This window comes from Sus scrofa, chromosome 4 (assembly GCF_054392235.1).
Source record: "Sus scrofa isolate SSC_HxYL_T2T_F1_AM1 chromosome 4, Sscrofa_HxYL_maternal_Yorkshire_Landrace_v2.0, whole genome shotgun sequence".
Lineage (NCBI taxonomy): Eukaryota > Metazoa > Chordata > Mammalia > Artiodactyla > Suidae > Sus > Sus scrofa.
The window spans coordinates 52,853,471-52,872,807 of NC_139386.1; the positions used below are offsets into that span (position 1 = coordinate 52,853,471).

At 36.4% G+C, this 19,337-nt stretch overlaps 1 long non-coding RNA gene across 3 annotated transcripts in view; it reads right to left on the reverse strand.

Moving 5' to 3' along the window:
• Positions 1–19,337, reverse strand: part of LOC106510034 (uncharacterized) — a 62,376-nt gene that overhangs the window by 21,697 nt on the left and 21,342 nt on the right. For 2 of the 3 annotated variants that reach the window (XR_014843027.1, XR_014843028.1), the window contains exon 3: positions 13,433–13,515. This is a non-coding gene — a long non-coding RNA (uncharacterized LOC106510034). Of the gene's footprint in view, positions 1–11,338; positions 13,516–19,337 lie in introns of those variants that run through there. The other variant, XR_014843026.1, reaches the window with a different exon arrangement.

The following is a 19,337-nucleotide window of genomic DNA, read 5'->3' on the forward strand; positions in this document are numbered from 1 at the left end:
AAAATTCAAAGTGGATGAAAAGGAAAAATGTTTGGCAGTCACAAGAGAGGACTTTCATAAAAAATGGGAAGTATGTAAAACTGATATCAAAATAGAAACTTGGAAAATCCAAAGGAAAGGATAAAGGTACAGAATTAAAAAAATAGGAGAGAAAACCTCTAGAAGTCCATGGAAACATTGGAAGTCACTGTTCAAATGAGAAATAAACTTTGATCTCAGCAATTTTGGATAACATTTTGCTTACTAGAGGTTGAAATTTAGTGTTTAGTGCTACTCTGTAATTAAATTTTACATATTTTATGTTAGAAAACGTCTTTTCAACACAAATTAGTATTTTTAAATACTGATATTAATCCACAAGCTTGTAACTTCAATTGAATATATTTATCATTTGAGAGTCATTTACAGAATTCTATTAGATTCTTATCTTGATATGTACCTTTTAGTATGTCATTATACTGAGGATTAATTCCTTCTATTTGAAGTTTATGTGGAAGTTCAATTGTATAGTTAAATGGATTTTGGAATGTGAAAATTTCTTTTACAGTTGCATGAAGGTCTAAAAACTATACTCTGTTCTACTTTAAAAGCATGACATTTAAAGTCTTCTTTTCTGGTTTTGACAAGACAAGAATGCAATTGATGTAAATAAATAATAAAATAGCATAATACAATGATACATATGGCATTTACAACACTGTCTGGCTGTAACTATGTCACTGTGATATAAATGCTTTGCACAGCCATACGAAGTTATGAGGCTACACAAGATCTCTGCTGCAGTTACTCAACTGTCATTTTAGCACAGAAGCAGTAGTACACAATATGTAAAAAATGACTGAGTTCTAATAAAACTTTATAGACTCTGAAATTTGAATTTCCTGTAATTCTTATGTGTCACAAAATATTTTATTTTTATTTTTTCTCAAATCTTTAAAAATGTGAAAGTCCTTCTTAGTTTGCAGTCCATATGAAAATAGGTAGCAAGCTGGATTTGGTCCATGGGCCATTGTTTGCTGATCCGATTAATTTGGACTATATCAACAGGCTTCCTTGCCCACTTGACTTCTGGTTGGGTTTGTCAATGTTAGTACTGCCAGAGAATTTGTGGGAGGGAGAAAAGATGCTGACCCACCTCTGTAGGATTATTGCAGGTTGTTTGTGTACATTAATTAAAGCTTTTAAGTCTACATTCCTCCACCTGAAGGTTTTAATTCTTGTCAAACATGGAGTTCCCATCGTGGTGCAGTGGTTAATGAATTCGACTAGAAACCATGAGATTGCGGGTTCAATCCCTGGCCTTGCTCAGTGGGTTAACGATCCGGCGTTGCCTTGAGCTGTGGTGTAGGTCGCAGACTCGGCTTGGATCCTGTGTTGCTGTGGCTCTGGCCTAGGCCGATGACTACAGCTCCGGATTAGACCCCTAGCCTGGGAACCTCCATATGCCGTGGGAGTGGCCCTAGAAAAGGCAAAAAGACAAAAAAAAAAAAAAAAAAAAAAAAAAAATTCTGACAAGCAGCCTTCTATGCATAGCTCATAGCTCTCTGTTTCTATGTTCCATTAATTGTTCCTTTCATTCGTTTCTTCATGCTTAGGAGTATTAAGGGGATTCTAGTACTACTAGCCTTAGCCTTATGTACTGCCCTAATGTTTTTCTACACTGCAAATTTATGAATAGTTAACCAAACTATCACAATTTGTGCAATATATTTTCTGTTGGGACTCTAATACCCAGATACTAATACTAATCTCTTAGTGTTAATTTATGATGAATTTACATAATTTCAAAAAATTTAGGTACTTTCTAAGTGTAACTAAGATTTCATCTCCTTCCTTTCCTGATACATCTTCTTACTGCAAAAAAAAATGTGTTGAGGATAGAGGAGGCTGGCAAGAGGATCAAAGCCAGAATGGAAAGAGGGAGAAAAGGAACTCTTACTCTAAGGTTTAACTCCAAAGTCTAGCAAGTAAATTGTCCCTCAGTTTTCCCTAATTATGTTTGTATCTGAAAATGTCCTCTCTCTAATGGTCTTTACACAATGTCTCCTAACTTTCCACTGAAATACTCAGAAAACCAAAATAAATATGGAAACTCCCAACAACACCAAAAATTTAGGAATGGCAGTTCCCGTCATGTCTTAGTGGTTAACGAATCCAATGAGGAACCATGAGGTTGCAGGTTCGATCCCTGGCCTTGCTCAGTGGGTTAAGGATCTGGCATTGCCATGAGCTCTGGTGTAGGTCATAGATATGCCTCAGACCCCACGTTGCTGTGGCTCTGGCAAAGGCTGGCAGCTACAGCTCCAATTAGACCCCTAGCCTGGGATCCTCCATATGCTACAGATGCAGCCCTAGAAAAGGCAAAAAAAAATTAGGAATGATTTGTAGGCTACTGCCAGAATTGGAGAAATTTTCACCACTTAGAAGGCAGAGAGAATTGAATTGAAAAACTATTTCAAGTTTCCTGTGAGTATCAGAAAGAGAGGAAAACTGATTGAAGACAAAGAACCTCTGTTTCTCTCCCTGTCTTCCTTTTGGGACAAGAATGCACTTTCTTAGCTAATCAGGACAGAGTCATACCTGGAAAGTATCAGTGTTGCTTTTGAGACTACTCTTCATCTCATAAAATTATTAATTAGGGTGTAAAGAAGGCATAGCTAATGCAAACTGCCTTCTGATTATTTTTTTTTTAAATTGTGAATTTAACAAACATCTATTGAACATCTACCATATGCCTGTCTCTATATTAGGTGTTTGGAGAATAAGACAATGGTCCCTCAAAGAGGTTATAGTTTGGTCCAAAAATAGAACAATTAGGCAGAATTTAGAACATGATGTTCTCATTGGAGAATAGGGTAGGAAGTCAGGGAAATTTTCCGGAAGGAAGCCATATATAAATGTATGTATAAAGGATTATTGATGCTAGGACAAATAAGGTAATATGCATTAAAAAGAAAAGTATAAGCATAGTTCTTAAAGAGTATAGTCTCCAAAAGAAAACACTAAGGGGCAATATATGAATGGAATTTAGAAGAATCCTCTGTCAAATAAAAAAACAAGTCCAGACTTAAAGTAAGTTTTTGTTTGTTTGTTTTTTGTTTTTTAATAGGAAAGACTTTATTTGAAATATTTATTTAAAGAGGACAAGAATGGGACTCTGGCAAAGGGGAGATTACTATTGCAATAGGGAGAATATTTGTACCATGAGCTCTTTAAAGTTCTCAAGGGGTTAATCAAAGTGTTTTTCTTTTGTAGGGAGGTGTAAACAAGACTGGAGAGAACCAGGCGTGGAGAAGTGGGAATGAAAGGGTGGCTTGACTGGATTATGTCAGGACAGTTTTATCCTGATACCAGCCTGTACTCCGGAGAGGTCTTTAGGAAATATTGCAATGGTGGCTTGGGCCAAGGATCAGTCAGAGTTTAGGGAACTGGAAAAAGTGAAGAAGCTTAGCCAATATTTGGTAACGAACATTTTGTCCCCATTGATAAGGGTGCAAGCCATTCAGTTAATCATTTAGGAGTAAAGAATGGAACTTGGGGAGTCCATGTCTGACCTTGTCATAGGTAAAGAAGTGGGACATTCTTGAGCCTTATTTAAGTCACAGGGGAAGGATGGTTCAATGCTATAAGATGTTCCTGAAATACAAAGAGTTGGGATGGAGGAAGATTTCTTTAACCATTTCTGTTTTCTAGGGTTACAGCATTCACTAAAGTAAGTTCAACATTGTCACTTTAATGTACTGTGTCATCTCAGTTGTGGATTTATCATTAACTTCATCTGTATAAAAAGTCAAGAAGCCAATCCTCATGGGTAAGAGATGATTCTGCTTGAAATGATTAGAACCAAACTTTTATATTTATATATGCCAGATGCTGAGAAATTTGTTAAAAGCTTACTCATGCACAACTTCCATCCCAAGTTGTATTATTGTCATATTGGAAATTAAGATAACTCTGGCTTGGGTTGCCAGTGTCGGAAAGTGAGACACGTGGACAAGGAGAAATCTTGACAAGGCTCTTTACCTCTGCAGAAAAGCAGAGGTACTCCAAAAATCATGCACACTGAACAAAGGACCCTCCCCTATTTATCCCTAAAGCGGGTAATTTACCTGTCCCCTTCCCAATGGTCAGGTCAGGGCTCACATTCTTCCCGGTTGGCTAATTGAAACAAATTGTTGCTGGGAAAAGAGGTAAATGGGAAGGGGGGGGGGTCGCAGGGGCATTTCGGCTGAAACCAGAGCAAAATGGAGTAACCAAGATTTCCTTTGATAGAAACGACATTATGTTACTTTCCACAGTCATCTGATTGATTCAGGGGCTTATGCACTGCTACCAAATTACCTTCACTCTTAAGGGCTTTTAACAATAATTTACTTGTGGGGTCATAGCCCCTAAAAATGCAAAGTGCTGCTAGCTATTACCCTTATTTCCTACCAGTGACTTTTTGAACTTGGAAGATCCAAATGACTATGTGTAAGGTGGTGGAGTAGAATAAGGAAACAATGGTCTCATTATTCCAAAAGCAGAACTTCTCCAGGAAGAAGTAATATTGATTTTTTTTTTAACAGACCCAGGGTTTGGGGGCCAGGGAACTGTTAGTGGGGATAGAGTCAGGTGATGTTTAATCCTCTCACTCAGCTGCTGTGTTTCAATTCAGTGACATAAGGTGACATTGTATTTTTCAATTCATGCCAGATTCTGTCAATGGATCTATTCTCTTTTCCTCTCCTTAGCTGGAATTGTGAAAATTTATGTTTTTCTTTTCTTTTTTTTAGCAATGTCTTCTTGGGAATTTAATGAGAATGGAGGAGACCAAATTAGGGAGACCACTTGCAAAATGCTATTCTTAACCAAAAATCATAAACTAAAATCTTCTTTAAAGAGACATTTTCTGCTTAAATCTGCTTACCTTTTGTTTAAGAAGGTAGTTTAGGTATGCAAGAGAACTTTGATATAGCTCAAAACAATCTATAATTAAATATGATAGATCAGCCTTATAATTAAGCAATTAGCCTATATCTGTAAAATTTAGATGAAATGAAGTTTGAGCTAAGGTAACTTAATGTCTAATAAAGAATTGCAGTACATGAGTCAATACATGTGAAAGCTCTCACATCATCTAAAAGCTCAAAGAAAGCTGTTGGGGACATGGCTTGGATCATCAGTGTTGGAAAATGAGACACATGACCATGGGGAGATCTCAAGAAGGCTCTTTACTTCTGCAGAAGGGCACGGGGACTCAAAAAGTAGGCACAAAGAAGAAAAGACCCTCCCTATTTATCCCTAATGCAGGTGATGTACCTGTCCCCTTCCCATTGGTCAGGTCAGGTTCAGGGCACACATCCTTCTAGGTTGGCTAACTTGAAACAAATTGTTACCGGGAGAAGAGGGAAAGTGGGGGTGGAGGCACTCTCAGGAAGGTGTTTCAGCCAAAATTGGAGCAAAATGGAGTAACCAAGATTTCCTTTGATAGAAAAGACATTATGTTACTTTCCACAAAGGGAATTGACCAAGTTGGCCTTAACTTTCTCCTCAGAATAACAGAGTTTTAGTTAGATTTCTTTGGGACTCTAGTTCCTGGACTTCTCTTAGAACATTAGAAAGCTTTGAATTGTAAATTTCTTCCCCAAACCCTTTGAGATTTAAATCTTCTCTTAGCCTCTAGCCAGTTTTATAACCAAGAATTGTCTTTCTCAAGGATCTAAGGGACATCCCTCTGAAATGTATTCATTAAGAAGATAGTACCCCTATTTCTCCTGTTCTCTGAGGAAATGTAAAAGCCTAAATTCTTTAAATGTCATCTAGCGAACACTGATGGCCTAATCACACTGAAGTCCTCCCCTCTAATGTTCTCTGGTGATGTTCCAATAAATCACCTCAGCACTGAAAATTCTCTTAACTTTTATTTTAACAGAGTTGAATTTAATCTCTCTCTCCTATTACAAAAGTCTTGAATAAAGTATTTCTTGCCTATTTAATTTTTCTGATAAAATTTTTGGTTAGGACTCTGTGTTGTTCCCTTGATCACTACCAGCGGCAGCAGCAAATAATTGAAGTACTAGAGATGCAAACAAGCTGTTTAGGCAGGAGCATTCCAACTGGAAAGTGCCACACCTTTGGGATAGAAGCAGTGGTTGGGCTGTGCAGGAACCAAAGATGGCCTCCTTAAAGCAACAGGGTTATCCCCCCACCCCCACACACACAGCCAAGAGTTACAGAGGGGAAGCATTTAGGCCCTTGCTGGGCACTTTAAGTGGTCATCTCCAGGTCCCTCTGAACAAAAACACTGCTACTGCTTGCATCAGTGTTGGCTTGGAGATCATACTTAGCAGAATGGAAGTATTGTAACAAATTTTATCAAAGTGAAATTAACCCCTCAAAGGGAGATCAGGCCACCCTGGGAGCAGGGACTGGCCCTGATATACAATTGGTTTTCCCTTATATCCCCAAGCTGCGAACTTGAGTGGGAACCTGATCCTTCTCCAGCTCACTAATTCTTCCCACCCCAGCCCACTGCACATATGTAAAGGCTGAATGTTGATTGGTCTTTTACTGGGGCATATTTGATCTGATTGGTGTGTGTCCACCCCCCCCCCCCCACAGGATACTTTGCTTGCATAGGAAACCTGTTATGTAGAGGTGAGGTGAGTAGTGGGCCACCTACCTTTACTTGAGGAAGGAGTAGGTCAGGTTGCTCAAGGTCAGGGAAGGAGCATTACAATGAGATGGGTGGGGTGATAATAAGGATCTGGTAATTCTTGTCTTGGCCAGAGACTTTGGGCTTAATCTCCTTGAAGAAGACTTGAAGCTTAACCTTTTGACAAAAATAATGTTTTTGCAGAAGTTATATAGATTGTGTTTTTAGGTAAAGGTGGGCTTATTGTTTCTCAGATTGTAATTGAGTAGTTACTAAAATTCACCCTTTCAATTATTAAGTTCCAAAATACCACATAGTTTAAGACAGGTTTCTTTCAAGGCTAAAATAATGAAATTTGGTGAAAGGAAGGTCTATGTGCTACAAGGAAAAATTAATGATATAACACTTCAAAGAAAGACATTTTATTTTATGAATATGAAATTTTCCTATCTTCTTTTTTCTTTCTTTCCTCCCTTCCTTCCATCCTCTTCCCTTTTTTACAACTCTCCTTTCAGGTAATAACTGTAGCTCAAAGGACACAGTCTGCTTTACAATCTGTTTCAATTATCATTTATAAAAGTAAAAAAAAAAATACAGTGAACTTTTGGAAATTTCACACAATTCATAACATTTACACTAAACACAATTTCTGCTAAATTTATAAAATGTCTTCATCAAATTTAAGGAAAAATGTGTATCATAATCTGTTTTTCTTCCTTCATTCTTTATTTAGAGAAGATGAGGGGTGATCTTTAACATTTGGGGACACAGAGGCCTGCAAGACTATACAGCAATTCATACTGAGCTAATTCTAATTCATCCTCTCTTTTTATTTCTGCCTCTTTTCTTACTATATGGTTTTTGCCCAGGTCAATGTTAACTCATATTGTGGAAGACATGACTATAATTGCTAATGGTCAATTTACCTCATCCAAAGACAAGTAGTAGTGATTCTAAAACTCAAATGTGCATAGAATCACAGTAGGTACTTGTTGGGTGAGCAAATATTTGAACCCTTTCCCAGCAACTGATTTCAGTGCTCTTCGGGAGTTGCATTTTCAATAAGCATTTGATTTAGGTAGGAGGTAGGAGGATCAAATTTTAGGAAATATCAAGATGTAGTAAAACATATGAATCTGACAAAATTAGAAGAGTAAAAACATTAATTATAGGAGATTAGGAGAATTGAATTGAGGATATGTTCATGTTTATTAAATAAGAAGAAAAAAATGGAAAATAAGCACATGCCTGGCCCTCACCCCAGTCTGATAGGCCTCCCATGAGATTTCATTTTCAAACCCTGCTGACTGTGTCCCTCTTGTATTCTAGGCAAGCTGTACTTCAACCATGCTATTCTTTTTTTTTTTTTTTGTCTTTTGTTGTTGTTGTTGTTGCTATTTCTTGGGCCGCACCCGCGGCATATGGAGGTTCCCAGGCTAGGGGTTGAATTGGAGCTGTAGCCACCGGCCTACGCCAGAGCCACAGCAACACGGGGTCCGAGCCACATCTGCAACCTACACCACAGCTCACGGCAACGCCGGATCGTTAACCCACTGAGCAAGGGCAGGGACCAAACCCGCAACCTCATGGTTCCTAGTCGGATTCGTTAACCACTGCGCCACGACGGGAACTCCCCATGCTATTCTTTTAAAATAAAATTTATTAATATTGAGGAAATGTAATAAGTCAATTACCTATAAATATATTATGATCCCCTTTTCCTCTTGGCTAACACACATTTATACTTTCATTTATTCATATGTTGCTGATATTCCAGGATTTTTATTCTGTTTGACCCTAAAAAAAAAAAAACTGTTAAGCATATTCTTTTAATAAATTCTTCTTTATCCCCTTTCTAGAATGCTAGTAGTTTTTCCCTAATGCTTTTTTTTTTTTCTTGTCTTTTCTAGGGCCTCACCTGCATCATATGGAGATTCCCAGGCTAGGGGTCTAATCGGAGCTGTAGCTGCCGGCCTATGCCACAGGCACAGCAACACCAGATCTGAGCTGTGTCTGCGAACTACCCCACAGATCATAGCAACGCCAGATCCTTAACCCAATGAGCAAGGCCAGGGATCGAACCCTCAACTTCATGGTTCCTAGTCAGATTCATTAACCACTGTACCATGATAGGAACCCCTCTAATGCTTTAAATAAGGTAATATATTCAATGTATGTTTTGTTTGTTTCTCTTAGGCAAGAGAGCAAATGTATTACTGACCAGTAACTAGTCTAGAGAATAAATAACCATGAGTAGAAATAGGGGGAAAAAACAAAAACAAAAACAAAAAACAAACAAACAAAAACACATAAATATCTCTTTATAGGAAGGCAATTCCAAATTTAACATTTTCATGGAGATTTCTCATGACCTCTGTTTAAAGTTATCAGATCTATGCTATTCTCTCCTATAGGAATATGAAACATTTGAAAATAACATTCTCTAAGACATTGTAATGATAAAAGGGAAGCCATAAGATTTGTTTTCCAAAAACAATTGTATGACAACTTATTTATTTTACCTTAATTCATACATAAAGATTTAGAACAGAATACTACCTCACTTTTACAAATTGTTGAGAGCCATGGTGGGCATGTCTGTAACTGGTGTTTGCTTTATACTCAATATAACTCTTAACAGCTGACTTCTGGTGATTAGTTTAAAAAATAAAACATTCATATTTTAAAATGATATTAATAATGATTAATATTGTGTGTCAGATATTTATTTTCTCCTAACATTTCTGCATTTCTGTGCTAATATAAGAAATAGGCAGAAGTATATTCTACTTTTATAAACAGTTTAAATCAAAAGAAACTAAAGGGAAATACTTAGAAGAAACAAAGAATGTTTTAGAACTTTACTTGAAGTTTTGCTGATTGTATTCCCTCTTTTGGGTCATGTGGGCAAGGTCAGCCTTACTGGATGTTGAGTTAGGTCCCTAACTATTGTCTCCTATCTAACCCCACAGAATGCACTACTCCACTGCCAATTCCTGAGTTCCATCTCGAATCTACTTCTTGTCTACCTTTTGTTGGGTCTTCTAATTAGCACATTTTGGCATTGTGTGAGTGAGGTGCAGTGGGACTGTATAGATTGAGAATCAGACCACTAAAATTTGTGGGTGGGAATAACTTGCCAATGCACATACCTCCTCATTATCTTGCAATTAGAACTTTCAGCACTGTTTTCTAGCTTTGCTATCTTAAATTCTTAATACAGATGATCTCCCAACATTTCTTCTTTATTATGTGTTTATTGGTAAGAGTTTATTGTTCTCAGACCTAATGCTGTGTGATTTGAATGCCTCCTAGTTATTAAAAATGCCATATCCAAGGAAAGTGCAATTTTATACAAGCTAGAGCTAGAGCTCATTCAATTTATTTTATAAAGCTTACCTACTGCCCCACAATTCTCACTGACAATGCAGAATAATTATCACAGAGTAATTCAATTAACTTACTTTTCAGCTTCTCAGCAAGATTCTACTTAATTTCTATGCATCAGTATTTAAAACCAAATTATTAATACATGCATATTACTATCTAAGATTTTATTCCTAATTAACTAGATGAATGAATCTTGTTGATGATAGTTTTGGTGGGCTGTATTAACCATGTAGTTATTTGTCCACAGTTTACCTTATGTTCTTATACTTGAACACAATTAATTAAATAATATTTCATTTGAGAAACATTTATCAAACACCTACTGTGGACGTGAAGTTGAATGGTACTGTCACAGGAAAATGAGGCTGAATTGCACTGCCTCATGAAAGCTGATTGTGTGCACATCTTCACATGTCTCTATTACATATGATATAACATCAATAGTTTTAAAGTGGCCATAGTGGAACTGTTTACAACATGGTAATGGGCATATATTAGATAGCTGGAGTTTCATTTATTTATTTTTTTCAAGATAGCTGATTTACTAGCACACAACCTACCAAATGCTAAGCTGTCATCCTTGCCCTTAAAGAGCTCACCAAGAAGTAACTGAAAAAGACAAGAAAACTTTTGAATGTTCATTATTCTAGTCCCAATGTGGGGGTGATCAGTATAAGGATGAGGATGGAAGTGTCATCAGAGCAGTCTCCTAGAAGTGCCTATGGTTTTAGGTGAATAATCTAAAAAAAGGCTAGAGACCTAAAATAGGAAAGTGACAGTGGGACTGTAAATGTAGGTATAGAGTTTTGTAAGAGATTGGCTTAGAAATAGTATATCAGTCTTCTGAACTGCTTCAGAAACTGTTCTGCTAGGTCAATAAGCTAAACAAAATATCTGAAACAGTAGCTTTCAGACATTGGACAACAGGTAGCACCTGAATTATTTTTATGTTCCTAACTGTAATCCATTCTCTTAGTGCATATATCTTTTCAAATTATGGTTTTCTCTGGATAGATGTCCAAAAGTGGGATTGCTAGATCATATGGTACTTTCAGCTTTTAGAGGAACTTCCGTACTATTCCATACAGTTGTCTGTAGTAGTTGTAGTAGTTGTCCCACCAACATTGCAGTAGGTTTCCCTTTTCTCCTCATCCTCTCCAGCATTTATTGTTCATAGACTTTTTGATGGCCATTCTGATGGGCATAAAGTAGTACCTCATCATGATTTTGATGTACATTCCTCTAAAAATTAGTAATGTTGAGCATCTTTTCATGTGTTTTTTGGCCTTCTGAATGTTTTCTTTGGAGAAATTTTTTGATTGGGTTTTTTGTTTTGGGTTTTTTTTTATATTGAGCTGAATAAGTTGTTTGTATATTTTGGAGATTAATTACTTGTCAATTGATTCATTGCAATCCCATTGTGTGGGTTGTCTTCTCATTTTGTTAATGGTTTCCCTTGCTATGCAAACATTTTTAATTTTAATTAAGTCCCACTTGTTTATTTTTGTTTTTATTTTCATTATTCCAGGAGATGGATCCAAAAATATATTGCTGCAGTTTATTTCAGAGAGTATTCTGCCTAAGTTTTTCTCTAAGACCTTTATAGTATCCAGTCTTATATTTAGGTCTTTAATCCATTTTGAATTTATGGGTAGTCTTCTTAACCAATATGTAGAGGATTCTTTTGACATAGCAGTATATTCAATAATTATTTGAAGTGTTTAGAGCCATATTATTTAATAAACCACACGTATTTTATTAAATGTCAAGTGCTGGTATTAAAAATAAATAACTCAAAATACAAACAATGAAATATATAGATAACTATAGTGTGGTCTTGGTTTAAAGTACAGTTCTTTGTCCCTCTTCATCCTTCTGGTTTTTGTTCTCTTTCTCTTTTGGGGGGAACTGTACCCAGTGCATGTGGAAGTTCCCAGACCAAGGATCAAACCTGTGCTGCAGTAGTGACAACACTTGATCCTAAAATCACTGAGCCACCAGGGAACCTCTCCATTCTCTTCCTCTTTAATCTTCCTTTCTCCCAGATTCTGATATATTTCTCTCAAGTTTCCATTCTCTGCTTAGTCATGTGTATTGGTTAATGTATGGTATTACAACCAGTATACTAAATGTTTTAAACTCAAGGACTATTTTCTATAATTTTAATTTAACTTGAATGTATAGACAGTGAACTATATTTATTTTGCTTGGTTTATATTTCTACAGCATAAATGTGCAGAAATAGTAGAAAAACAACTAATATTTGTAGAATATTTTGCAGTTAGAAAGCACTTTCACAGATGTTCTTTCCTTGATATTTTAAAACTATCCCATTTCCTTCCTTTAAAAAATGACACCAAATCTCTAGGAGTTTTTGATTTGCTTAAGGAAACATAGCTAGTAAATTGCAGAGCACAGAGTCAAATTGCATCTTCCACAATGTGCAAAACCTCTGCAAAATGACTTTCATAAATGCAATATTAGGACTTTATATAAATGTCCTTGCTTTTGGCAGGAGAAAATTCACTCTTTAAATTTTAAGTAAATTCTTCCCTATTACTCAGACTACTTGATGGTGGTTTCTTTTCTTCATTGATAAAAATCTCCAACTTAGGTTCCTCCAAGTGATACACACTCTATGATGGAGGATGCATAGCAATGTCCAGTACAACAATGGATTTAGGCAGCAAGGTTGGCAAACTGCACAATGTAGTCTCATACAATAGCTGGATTTTAGTTGGACTCATTAGGAAATGGGCTCCTTTCCTTGACCATCTACAGGTGTGATCCAGGAAATTAAATCAATAACCATGACTTGTGTGGCAGACCAAAATTCTATGCCACTGGTAAAAACCCCCAAACCAGTTAAATTGTATCAAGATTTAATAAGCAGAATATAGGCCTGAACTATGACAACATTTTTTGAGTTCTACCCCCTGAGAGATCATCTGTCCATTTTCAGTTCAACAAAGTTCGTGCTAAGGCTAAATTATTCAGTGGACACGATCAGTTTTAGCCAACAGTTAAGTGACCATCAAACTTCAGCTCACTCAAAATGTTTGTGATCCAGACCCAGGAATCCAGGGGAATTTCTGTGACTCAAGGCTCCTATAAGCCTGTTTTACTTTCAGAGGAAGAAAAGGGGTAACAAAAAATTATTGCCGCAATTTTTTGATATAAGACTTCAATATTTCTGGGGCTTAGCCTGTTACATTCTCAGATATTAAATTTCCATTTAACAAAGGAGGCTTGTTGACTCTTCTCACCCTGTTTGTTGAGTTTGGGCTGACCCATCTCAAAATGTGAATATCAAAGTAGAAAGTCACACATTTCTATGGTCCAGGTATTTAGTTTTAAGAAGTACTCTAGGAACAAGCCAATAGCTGCTTTACCAAAGGAGTTTACCTGGTCACCATGTCAAAGAGGGCATGACTGCAAAACCCGAAGAGATGCCATGGTGTAGAGGTGTAATCATAGGCATCCTGGACCTGTTACAAAAATAAAATAAAATAATAAAAAATAAATCTCCTCAGATCTGCTATGTCATTGTCAAATAGATCCAAGATTAGTGTAATAGACTGAAAAGGAGATAAGCTATAAGATAGCTCATTTATTTCCACTGTTCCTCAAAGAGCATTGCATGTACTTTCCCTTTTTTCTGAAACTAAGTAGACCAATTTTTAAAGATTCTCCTGGATTTTGCCTACATCTCTTGTGAATTCTCCTCCTTTCATGAGTAAATGCTCACTTCTATAACTGTTGACTGAAAGGAAGCAGAGCTCATCCTCTTCTTCTGGGATGAATCTTAGCACTAGTCATTACAATGTGTTGACCTGAGACTGATCACCATATTAGTACGAAACTCTCCGTTCCGTCCATCCTCCCCTCACTCCATTCTTACTCCCACCTAGGGGAAAACTAACTATTATATTGCATAGTTCAGATAGCTTTATTTGAACCTAATTTCCAGTTGTCAGTATGCAACCACTCTACTCTGTTTTTTTCTCATTAATAGGCATAAAGTTAAGAACAATTTATTTCCTGGTGGCCTACCAAATTTTATCAACATGTTTATTACCAATTCCCATGGATTTCCCATAAATTATATGTATGGCTTTCATTCTTCTCTTTTCACAAATCCTTATCTCTATCTGCCTCTCATCTTTATTGCCAAATCATCTTTTAAGAACTGTGAAATTCTGATATTTTTACATAACTTGCAAGGTAATCATTTAGACTGCCACAAAACATAGTGTTTTGTGGATGGTAGGAGAAGATAGAAGTCTCCTGAGTCAAATACAAAGACTTTTTTTCTCACTACAGTAAGAGTAGAAAGAGTATCTGCATTTTTTTGCATATATTACATGAATCCCAATTCTCTCAGGGAAGCATGAAGAAGGGCAGATAACCCCTGCAAGCAGAGTGGGTTTCAGGAACTTGAATATTCTACAACAGAAAGTAAGCATGTTTGCACTTTGCTCATATAGGAATCATTGTCTCATTATGTTGAGCAGCAAGAATACCTAATCTTTGCTTAGGAGACACTATACTTTCTAAATCTGATCTTTATGCAAATATCTTTGTAAGAGCGTTCAGAAAAAAAGGCAGTTAGTAACTCACTCATGAGACATGCAGACACATGAAAGATCCATTGAAAATGGTCTCCTAAGTGTAACAATAATGTGAAATTATCACTAAGCAAAATTCGAAATTTTGATAAAAATCACATCAACTCTTTTAGAGAGGGAATGGAATTAAGAATATCTTTCCCAATGAACAAATACTTGCTATTATCTATGGAATTAAACAGTTCCTGATGGTTCTATCTGCTATTTCTCTATGATGGTGAGAAAGCTGTAAATATTCATTAGAAACAGTACATTAAATTTTCTTTTTTAATATTATTTATTTATTTTTTATTACTCAACAAATTTATTACATTTATGGCTGTACAATGATCATCACACACAAATTTTATAGGATTTCAATCCCACACCTCCAGCACATTCCTTCATACCCAAACTGTCTCCTTTGGAAACAATAAGTTTTTTCAAAGTCTGTTAGTCAGGATCTGTTCTGCTAAGAAGTTTATTGTGTCCTTTTTTCAGATTACACATGTAAGTGATAGCATTTGATGTTGGTGTCTCATTGTCTGACTGACTTCACTTAGCATGATAATATTTAGGTCCATCCATGTTGCTAAAAATTCCATTATTTCATTCCTTTTAATGGCTGAGTAATATTCCATTGTGTATATGTACCACTTCATCTTGATCCACTCCTCTGTCGATGGACATTTAGGCTGTTTCATGTCTTGGCTATTTCAAAGAGTGCTGCAATGAACCTTGCAGTACATGTGTTGTTTTCTTTTTTGTGTGTGTCTTTTTGCCTTTTCTAGGGCTGCACCCACGGCATATGGAGGTTCCCAGTCTAGGGGTCCAATCGGAGCTATAGCTGCTAGCCAGATCCAGAGCCACAGCAATGCAGGATCCGAGCCGCGTCTGCAACCTACACCACAGTTCACAGCAACTCCGGATCCTTAACCCACTGAGCAAGGCCAGGGATTGAACCTGCAACCTCATCGTTCCTAGTCAGATTCGTTAGCTACTGAGCCATGACAGGAACTACACATGTGTCTTTTTGAGTCATGGTTTTCTCTGGATAGATGACCAGGAGTTGGAATGCTAGATCAAATGGTATTTTTAGCTTGCTGAGGAATCTCCATACTGTTTTCCACAGTGGTTGCACCAATTTACATTCCCAACAACAGTGTAATAGGGTTCCCTTTTCTCCACACCCTCTCTAGCACTTATTGTTTGTAGACATTTTGATGATGGCCATGCTGGCCAGTGTGAGTTGGTACCTCATAGTGATTTTGATTTGCATTTCTCTAATAATGAGTGATGTTAAACATCTTTTCATGGGTTTTTTGGCCATCCCTACATCTTCTATGGAAAACTGTTTAGATCTTCTGCCCATTTTATGATGGTGTTGTTTGTTTTTTTGTATTGAGTGATAGGAGGTATTTATAAATTTTGGATATTAATCCATGGTCAGTCAACTCATTGGCAAATATTTTCTCCCATTCTGTGGATTATATTTTGGTTTGTCTAGGGTTTCCTTTGCCATGCAGAAACTTTTAAGTTTAATTAAGTCCCATTTGTTTATTTTTGTTTTAATTGTCATTACTCTAAGAAGTGGATCTGAGAAGATGTTGCTGTCGTTTATGTCAGAGAGTGTTTGGCCTGTTTTCTTCTAAGAGTTTTATAGTATCTGGTCTTATATCTAGGTCTTTAATCCATTTGGAGTTTATTTTTGTGTATGGTGTCAGGAAGTATTCTAATTTCACTCTTTTCCATGTGGCTGTCCAGTTTTCCCAGCAGCACTTATTGATCAAGCTGTCTTTTATCCATTGTATATTATTCCCTCCTTTGTCATAGAGTAGTTGACTGTAGGTGTGTGGGTTTAATTCTGGGCTTTCTATCCTGTTCCACTGATCTATATGTCTGTCTTTATGCCAGTACCATATGGATTTGATGACTGCTGCTTTGTAATATAGTCTGAAGTCAGGGAGCCTGATTCCTCCAGCTCCATTTTTCTTTTTCAGGATGTCTTTGGCTATTCTGGCTCTTTTGTGCTTCCAAACAAACTTTAAAATATTTCCAATTTGGATTCCTTTTATTTCTTTTACTTCTCTGATTGCTGTGGCTAGGACTTCCAGAACTATGTTGAAGAGTAGTGGCAAGAGTGGGCATCCTTGTCTTGTTCCTGATTTCAGCAGGAGTTCCTTCAGCTTTCACAATTGAGAATGATGTTCGCTGTGGGTTTGTCATATATGGCCTTTATAACGTTGAGGTAGGTTCCTGCTATGCCCACTTTCTGAAGGGTTTTTATCAGAAATGGGTGTTGGATTTTGTCAAAGGCTTTTTCCACATCTATTGAGAGGATCATATGGTTTTTATTCTTCAGTTTGTTAATGTAGTGTATCACAGTGTTTGATTTTTGGATATTGAAGAACACTTGCATTCCTGGGGTAAATCCCACTTGATCATAATGTACAATCCTTTTAATGTAGTGTTGGATTCAGTTTGCTAGTATTTCTTTTAGGACTTTTTCCTCTATGGGTCATCAGTGAAATTGGTCTGCAGTTTTCTTTTTTTTTTTTTTTTTGTGATATCTTTGTCTGGTATTGTTATCAGGGTGATGGTGGCCTCATAGAATGAGTTTGGGAGTGTCTCTTCCTCTGCAGTTTTTTGGAATAGTTTCAGAAGGATAGATGTTAGCTCTTCTCTGAATGTTTGATAGAATTCTTCTGTGAAGACATCTGGTCCTGGATATAGTTTGTTGGAAGTTTTTTAATCACAGTTTCAATTTCAGTTCTTGTGATGGGTCCATTCATCTTTTCTATTTCATCTTGGTTTAGTCTTGGAAGATTGTACTTTTCTAAGAATTTGTCCATTTCTTCTAGGTTTTCCATTTTATTGGCATATAGTTGTATATAGTAGTCTCCTATGATCTTTTGTATTTCTGTGATGTCTGTTGCTATTTCTCCATTTTCATTTCCAATTTTATTGATTTGAGGCCTCTCTCTATTTTTCTTGATGAGTCTGGCTAAGCGTTTATCAGTTTTGTTGATCTTTTCAAAGAACCAGCTTTTTGTTTCTTTGATCTTTCTATGGTTTTCTTTGTTTCTATTTCATTGATTTCTGCTCTGATCTTTATGATTTCTTTCCTTCTACTAACTTTAGGTCTTGTCTGTTCTTCTCTCTCGAGCTGCTTTAGATGTAAAGTTAGCTTGTTTATTCGAGCTTTGTCTTGTTTCCTGAGGTGGGCTTGTATTGCTCTAAACTTTCCTCTCAGAAAGGCTTTTGCTGCATCCCATAGGTTTTGGAGTGTCATACCTTCATTGTCATTTGCTTCTAGGTATTTTTAATTTCCCCTTTGATTTCTTCAGTGATCCATTGGTTGTTCAATAGCATGTTGCTTGGTCTCCATGTGTTTGTATTTTCTGCATTGTTTCTCTTGTTGATTTACAGTCATATTGTGTTGTGGTAGGAAAAGATGCTTGATATGATTTCAATTTGCTTAAAGTTATCGAGGTTGGACTTGTAGCCCAGGATGTGATCAATCTTAGAGAATGTTCCATGTGCACTTGAGAATGTGTATTCTGTTGCTTTTGGATTGAATGTCATATAAATGTCTATAAAGTCCATCTGGTCTAATGCTTCATTCAGGGCCTGTGTTTCCTTCTTGATTTCTGTCTGGATGATCTGTCCACTGCTGTAAATGGGGTGTTAAAATCCCCCACTATTATTGTATTATTGTGGATTTCTCCTTTTAAGGGTGTTAACAGTTGCTTTATATATTGTGATGAACCTATGTTGGGTGTGTAGATATTTAAAATTGTTATATCTTCTTCTTGGATTGATCCTTCGATCATTATGTAGTGTCAATTCCTTATCTCTGAAAATATTCTTCATTTTAAGGTCTAATTTTCTGATATGAGTATTGCTACCCCAGCTTTCTTTTGATTCCCGTTTGCATGGAATATTTTCTTATATCCTCTCACTTTCAATTTTTATGTGTCCCTAGAAGTGTAGTTGGTCTCTTGAAGATATCATATAAATGGGTCTTATTTTTGTACCCATTCAGTGAGTCTATGTTTTTCGGTTGGGGCATTTAGTCCATTAACATTTAAAGTAATTATTGATAGGCATATTCTTATTGCCATTTTATTAATTGCTTTGGATTTATTTTTGTTGCTATTTTTTTGTTCCCTTCTTCTCTTGTTCTCTCCTATTCTGGTTTGATGACTATCTTTAGTGTTGTATTTGAATTGATTATTCTTATTTTTTTGTGTATCAATTTTAGATTTTTGGTTTGCAGTTATTCTGAAGTTTTGATATGAGTCTATATGTATATGAGATTGTTTTAAGTTGTGGTTCTCTTAATTGCAAGTTCATCTCCAGTGTCCTACATTTGTACCCACCTCTTCTCATGATTTCTGATTTTGGTGGTATAATTGTGACTGGATGATTTCATATCTTTACTGTATATATACCTTTACTGGTGAGCCTTGTCATTTGTGGAATTTTTGTTTCTGGTTGAGGCCTTTTCTTTGCTGTCTAGAGAAGTTCCTTTAATATTTGTTGTAAAGCTGGTTTAGTGTTGCTGAATTCTCTTATCTTTTGCTTATCTGTGAAGGTTTTGATTTCTCCTTCAAATCTGAATGAGAGCCTCAATGGGTAAAGTAATCATGGCTAGAGGTTTTTTTCCTTTCATCACGTTAAGTATATCATGCCACTCCCCT